General features: G+C 49.5%; 1 protein-coding gene across 7 annotated transcripts in view; it reads left to right on the top strand.

Moving 5' to 3' along the window:
• Positions 1 to 13,141, top strand: part of LOC108923406 (band 4.1-like protein 1) — an 83,316-nt gene that overhangs the window by 8,358 nt on the left and 61,817 nt on the right. The window contains exon 1 of one of the 7 annotated variants that reach the window (XM_029247653.1): positions 1,644 to 1,781. The exons of 5 other annotated variants lie outside the window; for them this stretch is intronic. The gene's annotated coding sequence lies outside the window, so the exon portion shown is untranslated. Of the gene's footprint in view, positions 1 to 1,643; positions 1,782 to 1,942; positions 1,960 to 13,141 lie in introns of those variants that run through there. One more of the 7 variants, XM_029247652.1, reaches the window with a different exon arrangement.

Below are 13,141 nucleotides of genomic sequence, written 5' to 3' on the forward strand. Positions count from 1 at the left end.
TCCACTGTGGAGACGCCGCTTGATCGACCGCTCCAGAGGAAGGTTGTCCGAAATGCAGCGTCCGTTTATTCACCTGTCTTTCAATGAAGTGGCAGCCGGCGGAGGGGCGATAAAACTCCCGGCTCTGCTGCGGCGGAGGAGCTTTCCGGCACTTTCCGCTCCAGAGTGCGTGTTGGAAAGTGTGACAGGAGGACGGGGAAGGCGCTTTCGGGGAGCGCGGCGCTCTCCTCCCACCCACCTCCGTCTCTCTTTTAGCCTCGACTTCAAAGCCCGTCGCCGTCCTTTGAAAGCAGAGGTGGCACATCTGTCTGAGCGAGACCCCCTGCGGGTAGAGGTAGCAAGGCCCCGATGTGTTCATCTGTGCGTGTGCGCGCGACCCGTATGTTGGAATGTTCCCATTTGCAAACCAAATGAAGAGGCAGCCTCCTGCCGTCCACACGGGGCTCACGTGGCACCGCTGTCATCTCCGCCCTGCATCCTGTCTATGGAAGCCCCGCCCCCTGCCAAGAGCCCCACCCCTCATTGCTGCCATTTCCAAAGGGATGCTGTTCAGGTGGTACCTGTTAAGACTCGCTGTCTTGCCCCGCGGCTCCTTGCTCAGCTCGCAAACAGGCTGTGCGGCGTCCTGCTCCGTGTCCCGTGAGAGCGAGCGAGCGAGAGAGCTAGAGCAGCCCCCATAAACCCCAGCATGGCCTGATCTCGTTCTCTCCCTCATTGCTGCGGCCTGTTAGTTCCGCAACAGCTGCAGGTGTTCCGGACGTCACGGGCCGAGCTGCTTTTGAGCCGGAACACCGAGGCGTATTTCGAGGAACGTGCATTTGAGCGCCGCAGCGGCTGCATTCGTCACGGGCCCTTTTTTTTTTTCCCCAGGAGGAGACAGACAAAGGAGTCATTGACACTCGTCCGACATGTCACACAATCGGTAACCAGCAGGGACACGACGTGGGAGTATGGTGGGCTGCTGAGAAGGCTGGAGGTCAATTTTTCGCCACCTAATTGCGTATTTCTCTGCCCACGAGCGCTGTGATCCTCTTATGAAAACGCGGATGGTTGCTGGGTCTCCGGGCCGCGTTTCAAAACAAGCGCCTCCTTCCTGTTAATCCCTCAGGTTCTGTCTGACTCACTTCCAGAGGCAGCTACTAGAGTGATGGGTGTGTGGTGTGCCGGGTTTGGGTTGAATTTCCATCCATCCATCCATCCTCATTAACCACTTGTTCTGGTCAGGGTCATGGGGTCTGGAACCTATCCTGGAATTACCTGTTACAAGGCTGAGTGGGGGAACACCGTGGATGGGACACTAGTCCATTGCAGAGTAGCCACACACACTATGGCCAATCTGGTGTTGCTGATGATGAATTTACAGTGTGTTTTGTATTTAAATGTAGAACAAACTGTGCAAAAAACGCAAAGTCATGGCGCATCGGGCAGTACCCGCATCCACAACGGTCAGCGAGATGCGTTCCTGTCCTCTTTGGTGTGTCCTGTTCATTTAAACACCCGAGCCCCGTCACTCAGGTGCGGCCGATAATCCCGGAGGTGGGCGTGGCCACAGTCCTGCGAGCCACATAGTGGGTCAGACAAAAAAAGGCTGCGCTCTGATAATCCAGCGTCTGTGTCTAAAGCTTTTCGTCTGTTGCCGAAGCTGTTCTGTTCACGCCGGGTCGAACGTCACTTTGGCGAAGAGTGTCGCAGCGAGCGGATTGTTACCGGGGACAGGAGGATGTAGGCAGACAAGGACCCTCTCCGAACGGCGCCTTTCGAAGGTTCTCGAAGGGTGGAAGGTAAACAGCCCGCAGCGTTGTGCCGTCTTTACCGTTTTTGTTTGAGGACTGCTTGAGAAACGAAAGGCAAAAAGGACGGCTGGAGGAGACAGGCCCGTTCGTTTACCTTGGGGCGAGACTCTTAATGACAGCTCACATGGGAGGCACCTGAGAAACGCTGTCGATATTCCAAGACGCGGTAAGTGCCTCTCGGGTTCCTCCTGGTAATGGGAAAATGAAGTGGGGCCGTCGAGCTGTAAACGGCGCGGTCTCTCTGAGGGCGTCTGATGGCAGCACGATCCCAGTAGTAATGGGTCCGTATTAATAGGTTAGTAAATCGAAAGTTTGTTTTTGTGTGCGAGAGAGAGAGAGGAAAAAAGGTAGTTGTGCCTAGCTGGACAGCAATTAATTTTAAATAATTTAAAATTTGGGGTTGCTTGGCTGTTTCACAGCTCCTGGGTGGTGCGAGAGGGTATGGGTTCGATCCCCACTCATTCTGTGTGGAGTATACATGGTCTCCCTGTGTCTGTTTCCTCTGGGTGCTCTGGTTTCTTCCCACACTCCATAAACATGCTGTTTGGGTGGATTGGTGGCTCTAAGTCACCCAAAGTGTGTTCCGCTGGTGTATGGATGAGTGACCCAGTGTAAGTAGTGTATCTAGCAGTGTAAGTCACCGCGGTGAATAAGGTATGTGGGCTGATAACTTCCACCAAACTCTACGTAGTGTTGCTTGTGAAAGAAGTGTCTGCTTAATGAAGTGACGTAAATAAATTAGTAGCTATGGTTTATGTGTACTCTTCCTTTGCACCATCTCCATCCATCCATCCATCCATCCATCCATCCATCATCAAAACCCACTTGTTTACTGCAGGGTTGTGTGTGTGGAGCCACCCATGCAAACATAGCGAGACCAACTCCACCTAGACTGAGCCTAGTCTGAGCCCATGTCCAAACCCACAGCCCAGGCGCTGTGGGGCACCAGTGCTACCCGCTGTGCTGCCGTGATGCCCAGCCATCCGCATAATAGCATCAAAAGTGAACGTAGGAGGGTGTGTGGAGACAGAGCACCAGCGAGCGCCATCGTTCCAAAGCACGAGGACAAAAGAGCAGCGGGAGACACAGGGACGGACTCCTGTGTCAGAGAGCAGTCTTTGGACGCACCTCGTCGGGAAGAGGAGGCGGACGCCTCGGCGAAGCCAGGAGAGCCGTTCCCTGTCCCTGTGTGGCGCGTGGGCACGTCACACAAATCACACGCTGGGCAAATTCCATCCCGTCACACACCGCCGGGCCAGGACAAATCGCCCGGGGAGGGCTACGCCATCGGGGGTCCAGCCGCTTCAGCGCTAAATACAAACGGAGACGCTTCCCTGTGATCGTGAAGATTTGTTCGCAGGGTAACGTGGCCTTCGATACAACGCAGGGCCGGAGAGCAGATGGCAGTAAGAACCTGTTGTCCTGTTTGCCGCTCTCCTCCGATTGCCCACTGGATAAAATGTTGAATTTAAATTGTTCGCTCTGAGAACGGAATAATTTCACGCAGCCGTTTTTGTGCCTTAATTAGATTTAGCCATTACGTTTCAAAGGAATTAAATTTTAAGGCTTAATTATGCCTTGCAAGACACTTAGTTAATCATGTTTTCAGAGCGACGAGAAAAGCGTCGCGAGAGTCTTCGCACACCGTCGGACGGAGATTGTCGTCGCGCGACGAGGATGTGGACACGGCGCTGGGCGCTGGATTTTTTTTAAACCAAATTTTGAAAAAGGGTTACATTCCAAATATCCAGGAGAACTCAATATTATACAGTATTCAGCTGGTACCTGTGTCCAAAGCAAATCAGTGTTAGGTTTGAGCACAAAGCTTTTTACCACAATTTACATTTATTCCTTTGTAACCAGCATTTTACCCCCCCCAAGGCTGCTTACCATGATTTACCCATTTATACAGCTAGATAGTTTTACTGGAGCGATTTTAGGGTAAGTCCCATGCTCAGAGATTCTACTGCTGGTGGTGAGACTTGAACCTGAGACCTTTGGGTCCAAAGGCAGCAGCTGCTCCACAATTTACTATGATTTTCCAAAGTACCTTACAGTGTTTAAGCTGCTTACCTTGAGTAACCCATTTGTACATCTGAGTCATTTTTAGTGTATGGGTTCAGGGTGAGGAGCTGAACCTTCAGGAGGTGGGATTCGGACCCGCGTCTTTGGATCGCGACTCTAACCGCTGCGCCACCTGCTGCCCCTGTGCTCAGAGGCCGTTTAGATTTGTGTGGGAAGCGGTTCCAAACGGGAGGCCGCGGCCCCCGCGGCGAGAGGTGAGCCGAGGTCTCCCCGTGGCTCGGCTTCGATTGCGGTGAGTCAGCAGAACGGAGCTCCGCTCTTCTCCTCCTCCCTCTCTTTTCACGTTCTCTCTCGGTATTTAGTGTAGTACTTAACTTCTCGTGCCCCTGATGTTGCCTGGTGTAGCATCGTGCCAACAGGTGCAGATCTCGCACCGTCTCTGTTGTTTCACCGTCTTTATATACATAGTGTGTGCATTATCGGTGTTCTTCACCATGTTTTCCTCCTCCCGGAGGCCCCGTACGTTGCACGAGAAGCCATTTCTCTGCCCGAGCAGCATCAGATGTTAGGGGCACGGTAAATGCGCTGTGCGGTTTTATTCCTCAGTGAGATAAAAACTCTGTGTTTTATTCCCCAATGAGTTCATGCCTGTGTGGTTTTATTCCTCCATGGGGACATTGCTATGCAGTTTTCTTCCCCGGTGAGATCATCACTGTGTTTTATTCCCCAGTGAGTTCATGGCTGTGCCGTTTTATTCCTCAATCAGTTCGTTGCACTTTGGTTTTATTCTCCCATGAGGATATTTATTAGCGGCTTTATTCCCCGGTGAGATCATCACCATGTGTTTTATTCCCCAATGAGTTCATGGCTGTGCGGTTTTGCTCTCTCATGAGGACATGTATGTGTGGTTTTATTCCCCGACGGGATCGGCACTGTGTGGTTTTATTCTTCGCTGCACATGGAGGAGGAAGCAGAACGACTGGAAAACGCATCTGTATCTCAGTCCCTGTAGAAGTGTTTTACCTCCCAGGGGTGAAAGCGTCCAAGTCTTAATTACCCTGCCAGAGAAATGAAGGAGGACCAGAACATTTCGCAGTTACTAGGGTAAACTGGGAAACACGATCACAGCAGCGTTTGCCTTTATTTAAAAAGTCGGATGCTTCCCGACGGGGTTAGTTCTGGCTCAGTTCGAACACAACTGGATATGGATGGAAATCTAGCGGTTGGACGGTTCCTCGAAAAGTTATTAATATTCCAGAGGAGTTCCCTGTGACCGAGCTCTTGCTATGAACCGCTGCGGAGGCCTGTCGTGGCAGCGGCGGCGCATCCGCAAGCTCGTCTCACCCCTGGACCTTAGCGTCTGCTCCACACCCCACAAACAGGCCCAACCGGTCTGATCCGGGCTTCCCCTCCCCTCCTTTGCTCTCGCTGGCTGGAACGGGGCAGTCGGTCTTAAGCAATGCTGCACATCCGCCCCAGGGGCGGTTCTTCTGTTATACCTTGGAGAAAGCTCCTCCGTCTGCCTGCCATGGGTAAATATTCCTCGGTAAATATCGAGCCAAGCGAATGACTCAAACCGTAAGCCGTTTAAGCTGCTTTGGGCAAAAGCATCAGCCAGTCAAATACAGTAATGAAACTGCAGAATAACAGCGTAATAATAATAATTTACATTTATTTATTTAGCAGACGCTTTTGTCCAAAGCGCCTTCCAGTGAACTCTGTGTAGTGTTATCAGCCCACACACCTTATTCACCGCGGTGACTTACACTGCTAGATACACTACTTACACTGGGTCACTCATCCATACATCAGCGGAACACAAACACTCTCTCTCTGTCACTCACACACTATGGGGGAACCTGAATATCATGTCTTTGGAGTGTGGGAGGAAACCAGAGCACCCAGAGGAAACCCCTTTGGGAGAACATGCAGACTCCACATAGACTCAGCGGAAATCGTACACCCACATCTTCTCACACCACCCAGGCGCTGTGAGACAGCAACTCCCAATAATAATAATAATAATAAGAAAAACAGCAGCTGGGTGGTACACTGGGAGTCAGACGGTTTAAAGACGTCCATGTGCCTCCCAGGTTTCCTGCAAGGACGTCTCCTGCTCGTGAAGCTCCTCCCGCTCGACCTTTCTCCTCCGCCGCTGTGGCGCAGAGGGGCCCCACATTAATATGTATCACTGGTGCTCAGGTAGATTTTCGCCAGACGCACACTGACAGTAAATATGTATGAATCCACGATGGATATTTTCATATGAGAGATTTCCCTCCCCCGCTTCATCTCCAGACCATCGCTGGGCTTATAAATGTGGTTCGCGCTGCATGTGCTTCCTGCTCATTTAACCCTCAGGTTGAGTTCCGCTCAGAATTGACCCATTTACAGTTTTGTAAATAATACATTTATTGTCACCAGTTTCATTGAACTTTACATGTTTTATTCACATTATGAACATCCGTGGTGCGTGAGGTCGGATCCAGGTATCGGAAATGAACGAGTGAGGCTGTAATAGAGAGCAAAGAGCATTGAATCCATAATTCACGCGCACACAGTAGTTTCATTTCAGGTCAATAAGGTCTACGGACCATGATTTGCTAGAAATAAAAAAAAAAAAAAAAAAAATAGTAAAACTGTGACTCACTAATAATGAAGTTCAATAAAAGATGTAAGACAACATTAGGTGATAATCAATGTTATTATAATTACTGTATAATCGACTGGGATTGCTCGAACCCTTGTTTTCTTCCCTTTAAGGTCCAGCTTTTACCCTAACCCCCCCCCCTCCCCTCCTCACTCCCCATGGGCTGCGCTTGGAGAGGACCAATCAGGGCCTGGCTCTCAGGCCAAAGGGACCGGCGTTGTGGCCAAGTTCGGAAAGAGGGACAATATTTTATTAATGGTTCTCAAGGGAACGTTTGAGGCCCAAAATATCATCACTGTCAGTGTGTCCTTGCCAACCATCTTCCCCACACACACACACACACACACACACACACACACACACACACGCAGGCATCGCTGACATGGCATCAGTTATGTGACGAAAGCTGGCACTGCAAAACGACTCCTAAGCAGCTGTCAGAAAGTGACAAGCTGTGTATGAACTCATTGTTGCATATTTTTAATAAGAGAAGTAACGTTTTGTCTAACCGTGGCCCTGCTTGCCAGTCGAGTGTGTGGCAGTGAGTGACAGGATGTCCCAAGGCCACGTCCCCCCCGCTTGTGTCAAACAGATAGGTTACCATGGCAACTGACTCACAAGAAGCTGTTGTTTTCTCAGACTTAAGTCATTTTGTACGGCGATAGTTGGAGGCTGTTGCTTTCGTGTTCCGCTCTTTATTTGAGGAACGTCGCGTCTCATGAGTGTCACGTAGAGGGCAAGTGCTCGTGTTCGGGTTGTGGGTGTCGTGTGTTCTTTCTGATCACACGGACTTTTGAGCGACTTAAGAGCTGTCAAGGACAGAGAGCAGGAAAAGCGGCAAATATTGAACGCTCAGAGGTAAAGTAGTAGCTTGTGTGCATTTATTTCGTTAGCTGATGCTTTTGTCCTAAAGCAGCTTCCAATTATTCACACATCTAGGCAGCTGGGTCATTTAGGGTCGGTACCTTGCTCAAGGGTACTACAGCAGTAGGTGGGATTCAAACCTACAGCCTTTGGGTCTAAAGACAGCAGTTCTGACCACTACAATAGCAGTTGCCCTTTGTTTCAGCTAGACTGTGTGTGTCACATAGGGGAACTGGGTGATGAAGGGGTGGCACAGCAAGTAGTGCTGTTGTTTGCCAGCGCCTGAATGGTGCGAGAGGACGCAGGGTCCTTCCCCGGTCAGTCTGTGCGGTGTTTGCATGTTCTCCTTGTGTCTATTTGGGTTTCCTCTGGGTGCTCTGGTTTCCTCCCACCCTCCAAAGACCTGCTGTTCAGGTTCACCCAGTGTGTGAATGACAGAGTGTGTGTGTTTCACTGATGTATGGATGAGTGAGCCAGTGTAAGTAGTGTATCTAGCAGTGTAGGTCACCAGGGTGAATAAGGTGCGTGGGCTCATAACACTACAGTGAGTTCATTGGAAGTCGCTTTGGAGAAAAGTGTCTGCTAAATAAATAAATGTACATCCATTAGGCTAAACCTTACACACACACACACACACACACACACACACACACACACACACACACACGCCAGTTCCCATCAGTCACGAAACCAAGCAGCGAGAGCCTGACGCTCCAGTCACTACGTGTTGTTCCCTCATTAAATAAGCACACGCAACCATGTAGCAACACGACTGGGCTTTCTGGTTCAGGCAGCAATAAACCCTAAAACGAAACCGAACGCATTTCCGACTTTGTCACACAGCTGCGGTGTAATGATCCCGCGCTGCGAAGACTGGATTTCGAGTGCGGTGTTTCAAGTGTGGCTCCGCTATTCACCTTGTATTCATTTTAGTGGTCTTTCCAGCCACTGACTTGTTTTCGAGGTGCTTAAGCAATAGGGCAGTTTACGATCGGCACGTTTATTTTCAGCTCCGTTCCTAAATCCAACGTAATCATTCTTACGGTTTTGTTCATTTGTACAGCTGGGAACTGGGTCCTTTCAAATGAAGTACTCAAAGGGCACTAGAACATGGGCTCAAAGCCTGTGCTCTTAACCAGTATAATACCTGCATCTCCTTAACCGCTGTCCCCGCTGCCCCTTTTACAGCGAGAGCAGGACTGATGTCTGGTCTCATCCACTCCGTCGCGGTTAATTGAACGCACAGTGTACGGTTATTTGGAATGAGCTTTCAGAGCTGCCCGACACAGCTCTAAAGTGTACAGCTCATCCTTAGACAGCTGGTAGTGCGGTGGTTAGAGCTGCTTCCTTTGGACCCAAAGGTTGTAGGTTTGAATCTCACCTCAGGCTGTAGTACCCTTCAGCAAGGTCCTTACCCTAAATTGCCCAACTGTATAAATGGATAAATAATTGTGAATAGATTAAAATTGTCAGTTGATTTGAAGAAAGGTGTCAGCTACATGAATAAATGTAAATAACTGAAAACAATACCTAAGTATTATAATATCGCACCTTGGCTTGATGCCTGAAATGGAAAAAAAAAGACTTTTACCATCTTTTTGGGATGCGAGATGGATTTCGACTGAGTTCCTTAATCCTGATTGGCCGATGGCTTTTGTCCTACTTCAGCGATTAAGGGCTTGACCGACTCGTTTGATTCTTTTTTGAAAGCAGTTAATACATCTCGTCCGTGCTACGTTGGCCAGGTGGTAATGGATTACTAGGGAATCTGTTCATTTGCCAGTCCAGCGGGGTAAAATCTGTGGGACCCCGCAGTACAATTACGAAGATGATGCTGACAAATGAGCGTTAACGCGTAGATGCTGATAAATTAGCGTGGCGTGTTTGGCATCGCTAGTGAATCCGCAGCGGTGCTGAGAAAGAAATCAATAGTCGGGTCGGACTTCGTGAGCTGCAGCGGTTACTCCCGATGTGAAAGGGTACGTGAATTTCTCCGGCCCATATCCGCTTATGTCCATGTTCTGGACCCCTTTCATCGAGATGCCCGTTCTTGGGATTAACTGAAATGGGATTTATATTGGAACAGAGGTGCAACAGTGGTCAGCGGCGGTCGGTCCAGTGCATTTACACCCCTCTGTGTCGTATGCGCCGTCACACAAGCGGTCAGCGGCAGCGGTGCTCCACAAATCTCAGAGTGACAAGGAGGCTGCCCTCCCAGCTGCGGAGAACATCGATTACGGTGGTGGTCGGTTCTTAGTCTCTTCTCATTCACCTGCATAAAGCTGGGGGGGGGGGGTAAACACTTACCAGTGTCCAGATTGTAAAAGTTGTTTTTCTTTATTTTTGCAAAAGTGACTCAGTAATACCTGTGCAACATCGGGGGTGTACCAGTCTACAAGAGAACTCCTAGTGGGAGAATCACAAAACAGCTTAGATTTGATTGCACTGCAGTGATTTACCGCAGACCAAAAAATGGTTGTGAAATGCGTATGTAAAAATGATAAATAAGATTTCCAGGTGTAACCAAATACAGTTATTACTCGGTGTAAAAAAAAAATACAGTTGCCAAGTGGACAGGCTTCTGTGATCAGCACATCGATCTTCTCTGAAACTGCCTGATGGGATAGTGTTGTCATATGGGGAGGTGGAGGTAACACTTTTGTATTTGTCTGTAGTTTGTGTAAATATTGCATAAGAAAGGGTGCAGCAAGAAGGACCATTGCATTGTGTATGTTTTAAGCTTATTGCAAAAATGGAGTAAAATGCTATGAACAATAAACCACAAGGCTTTTCCCAGGTAACTTGGCTGCATTTACATTTTCTCACAGCTATAAAGTACATACTGTATTCTACGATGCGATTCTTGTTGTAAAGAGCTGTTGAGCTGAGGTCAACTCTTAGTGACCGTAAACGGTGCCTCCGGAATGTTCTCTTAGCCGTTTGTATCCTCAGACTGAAGAGGTCGTGTCCATCCTCAAGTGCGTATCACCGAGTCCATCCGTCTGGATGCTGGTTGTTCTCTTCTCCTTCCTTTACGTTTTCAAAGCATTTCCATCTGTTCCTTCTATGACACGTTCATGACACGTGCTATACAGTACGATGGCTTTATTTGAAACTTTGTCCCAAATTTGAATGTTGAACAGGCTCTAGGGCTTAAAAATTGGTGTATGAAATTAAAGGTATATAATTTCTTGGACCAACTCAACTGGTATTTATATTTATTTCTTTAGCAGACGCTTTTCTCTAAAGCAACTTCCAATGAACTCTATGTAGTGCTATCAGCCCACATACCTTACAGTGCTAGATACACTACTTACACTGGGTCATTCATCCATACATCAGTGGAACACACACACACACACACTCTATCTGTCAGTCACACACTATGGGGGAACCTGAACAGCATGTCTTTGGAGTGTGGGAGGAAACCCACACAGACACTGGGAGAACACGCATACTCCCCACAGACTGATTGGGGATCAAGCCCACGTCCTCTCGCACCACCCAGATGCTGTGAGACAGCAACACTACTTGTTCCCATGCTTGTGTACGTCAGTATCTGTAAAGGTAGAGGCGATCGCAGCAGCTGTAAAAATCTATTCTACAGCGGGAATCCTGTGCCAGGTTGTTCGGAAATGCCGAGGCAGATGGGGCGTTAGATTGACCCCTGGGGAGGGGCGGGGTGTCAGCCCTTTACCACTTCCCACCTGCGAAAAAGGTTTTCCTACCGAGGAGAGCGTTGACCTTCTGTTGTTATGCCGCTGTTTGCGCGTCGCTGGACTCGCAGTTGTCGCTCTTTGTCAGCGACCTTTGAACGGATGAGACTGCGGGAGGAATTTAAAATCGGGGGTCTTTCATACTGACTGTACACACTGTCCTTTTTTAGCTGCCGTAAGTTTTAAGTGGATTCCCTGTCTGGGCTTGGAAGCGTAAGAGCAGAGTATGTCCTTCAGAGGCCTCCCTTACAATACAGTATCATACAATTTGTTCTGATGCAGCCCCCTCCCCTCCAGATACACTGAATGCTTCAACAGGGTTCCTGATGACAGACTGTCACATGTAACACCAATTTGCAGAAGGCATTATAAATGAAAGAAAATACAGCCAAGACCAGGACGAAAGCAAACGGTGAAATATATGAATGATTAATTCCATAAATATATGATGCACCGTCATCACCTACTTCACGATGGCACAGCGATGATCGATTGATGCTGAAATAGGCAGCCGGCAACGGAGGAGAGGAAAACAAAACCTACCTATTGATGTCAAACGTGACTCCCTGCTGGGGCAGCAGGTGGCGCAGTGGTTAGACTTGTAGCTTTGCGACTGAAGGACCCAGATTTGAATCCAGACTCTGGCTGTAGAGCCCTTGCGCAAAGTACCCATGTGCATAAATGAGTAAATCAGTGTAAGCAGCTGAACATTTTAAATTGCTTTGGGGAAAAAGTGTCAGTTAAACGAGTGAGTAACCAACTAGCCGTGTGGGGCCGCGCTCCTGTGGCGCGTAAATCGGATTGACGGTGGCCGACTGACCACCCAACCACACTGGTCAGTGGTTTACAGGTGATTGACCAGTTCACGTCACGGGACCTATGAAGAGCTCATGATTTACTAGTGGATGTTCCAAGAGCCTCCTATGTAGCATGCGGAGATGACTCTGGCGTGGCACGCTGGTGGAGGCTCTGGCACCAGCGCAGGGTACCGAGAGAAGGCTGAAAAGAAGACAGGGTCGCTACAGCCAACATCACAGCAGATTTATTTATTTGCAGGTTTATTATGATAGTAACTAATAAATGTGGGTGTGGCACATAGATGTGGTGGACATAGTCCACACAGGAGTGTAAGATCATCTTTCTTTTACCAGGTTTTTTTGGTCCTTGTTGAATCTTGGCTTGAGGTTCAGGGAAGGCCTTCGGTGTCAACACAACTCAACAAATGAGTCCCTTGATTAAATTCCATGAAGTCTGGACTCTAATGCTTAATCATGGTTGTTAGTGGTGAAAGGCGCTACTGATGTCTTCATACACGAAGTTCTCCTCCCTGGATGCTCATCCAACGCTCAGTCTGCGAGTGGCTGTTGGCCCAGGTTGGGGGCACAGTTCTGAATTGTGGAGGTTGAAGACCCAAGGCTACCCAGGATAGCAGGTCAGTCAAGCATATGAACCTGGATCCCTGGACCGTAGCCTGTGTGCCACCTGAAAGATCTGCTGCGGTTGAAAGTGCTCCAGTCTTCCATCGCCGTGTGCTTTTCAACACCTACGATCGATGTGCCCCATCGTAGCTGCCGAGGGGTGCGGTGGGCGGGCGGCGGAGCGGAACTGGTCACAGCTTGTCCGTGACACACCTGTCCCACGTGCACCAAAACGAGAAGCCACCCCTTGCTCGCACCCTCTGCAGCCGCACCGCGCTCGACACACCCGACACGCTCGTTTCACACGCCGCCGCACCTGCGACAAATCGACTTCTGCTTTGGGGGGGGAGCTTCCGCACGCCTCGAATAACAGCAGTTACCTTGAGTTAGTGTTACTCAGTTCAGATTAATATTTGGAATATTAGGGAATATGACTGGAATGTAGGTGGGGGGGGGGGCGCGGTGGCGTAGCGGGTTTGGCCGGGTCCTGCTCTCTGGTGGGTCTAGGGTTCGAGTCTTGCTTGGGGTGCCTTGCGATGGACTGACGTCCCCTCCTGGGTGTCCCCTCCCCCCTCAGCCCTGCACCCTGCGTTGCCAGGTTGGGCTCTGGTTTGCCACGACCCCGCTTGGGACAAGTGGTTTTGGACTGTGTGTGTATGTGTGTGTGTGTACTGG

Source organism: Scleropages formosus, chromosome 22 (assembly GCF_900964775.1).
Source record: "Scleropages formosus chromosome 22, fSclFor1.1, whole genome shotgun sequence".
NCBI classification, from domain to species: Eukaryota; Metazoa; Chordata; class Actinopteri; order Osteoglossiformes; family Osteoglossidae; genus Scleropages; species Scleropages formosus.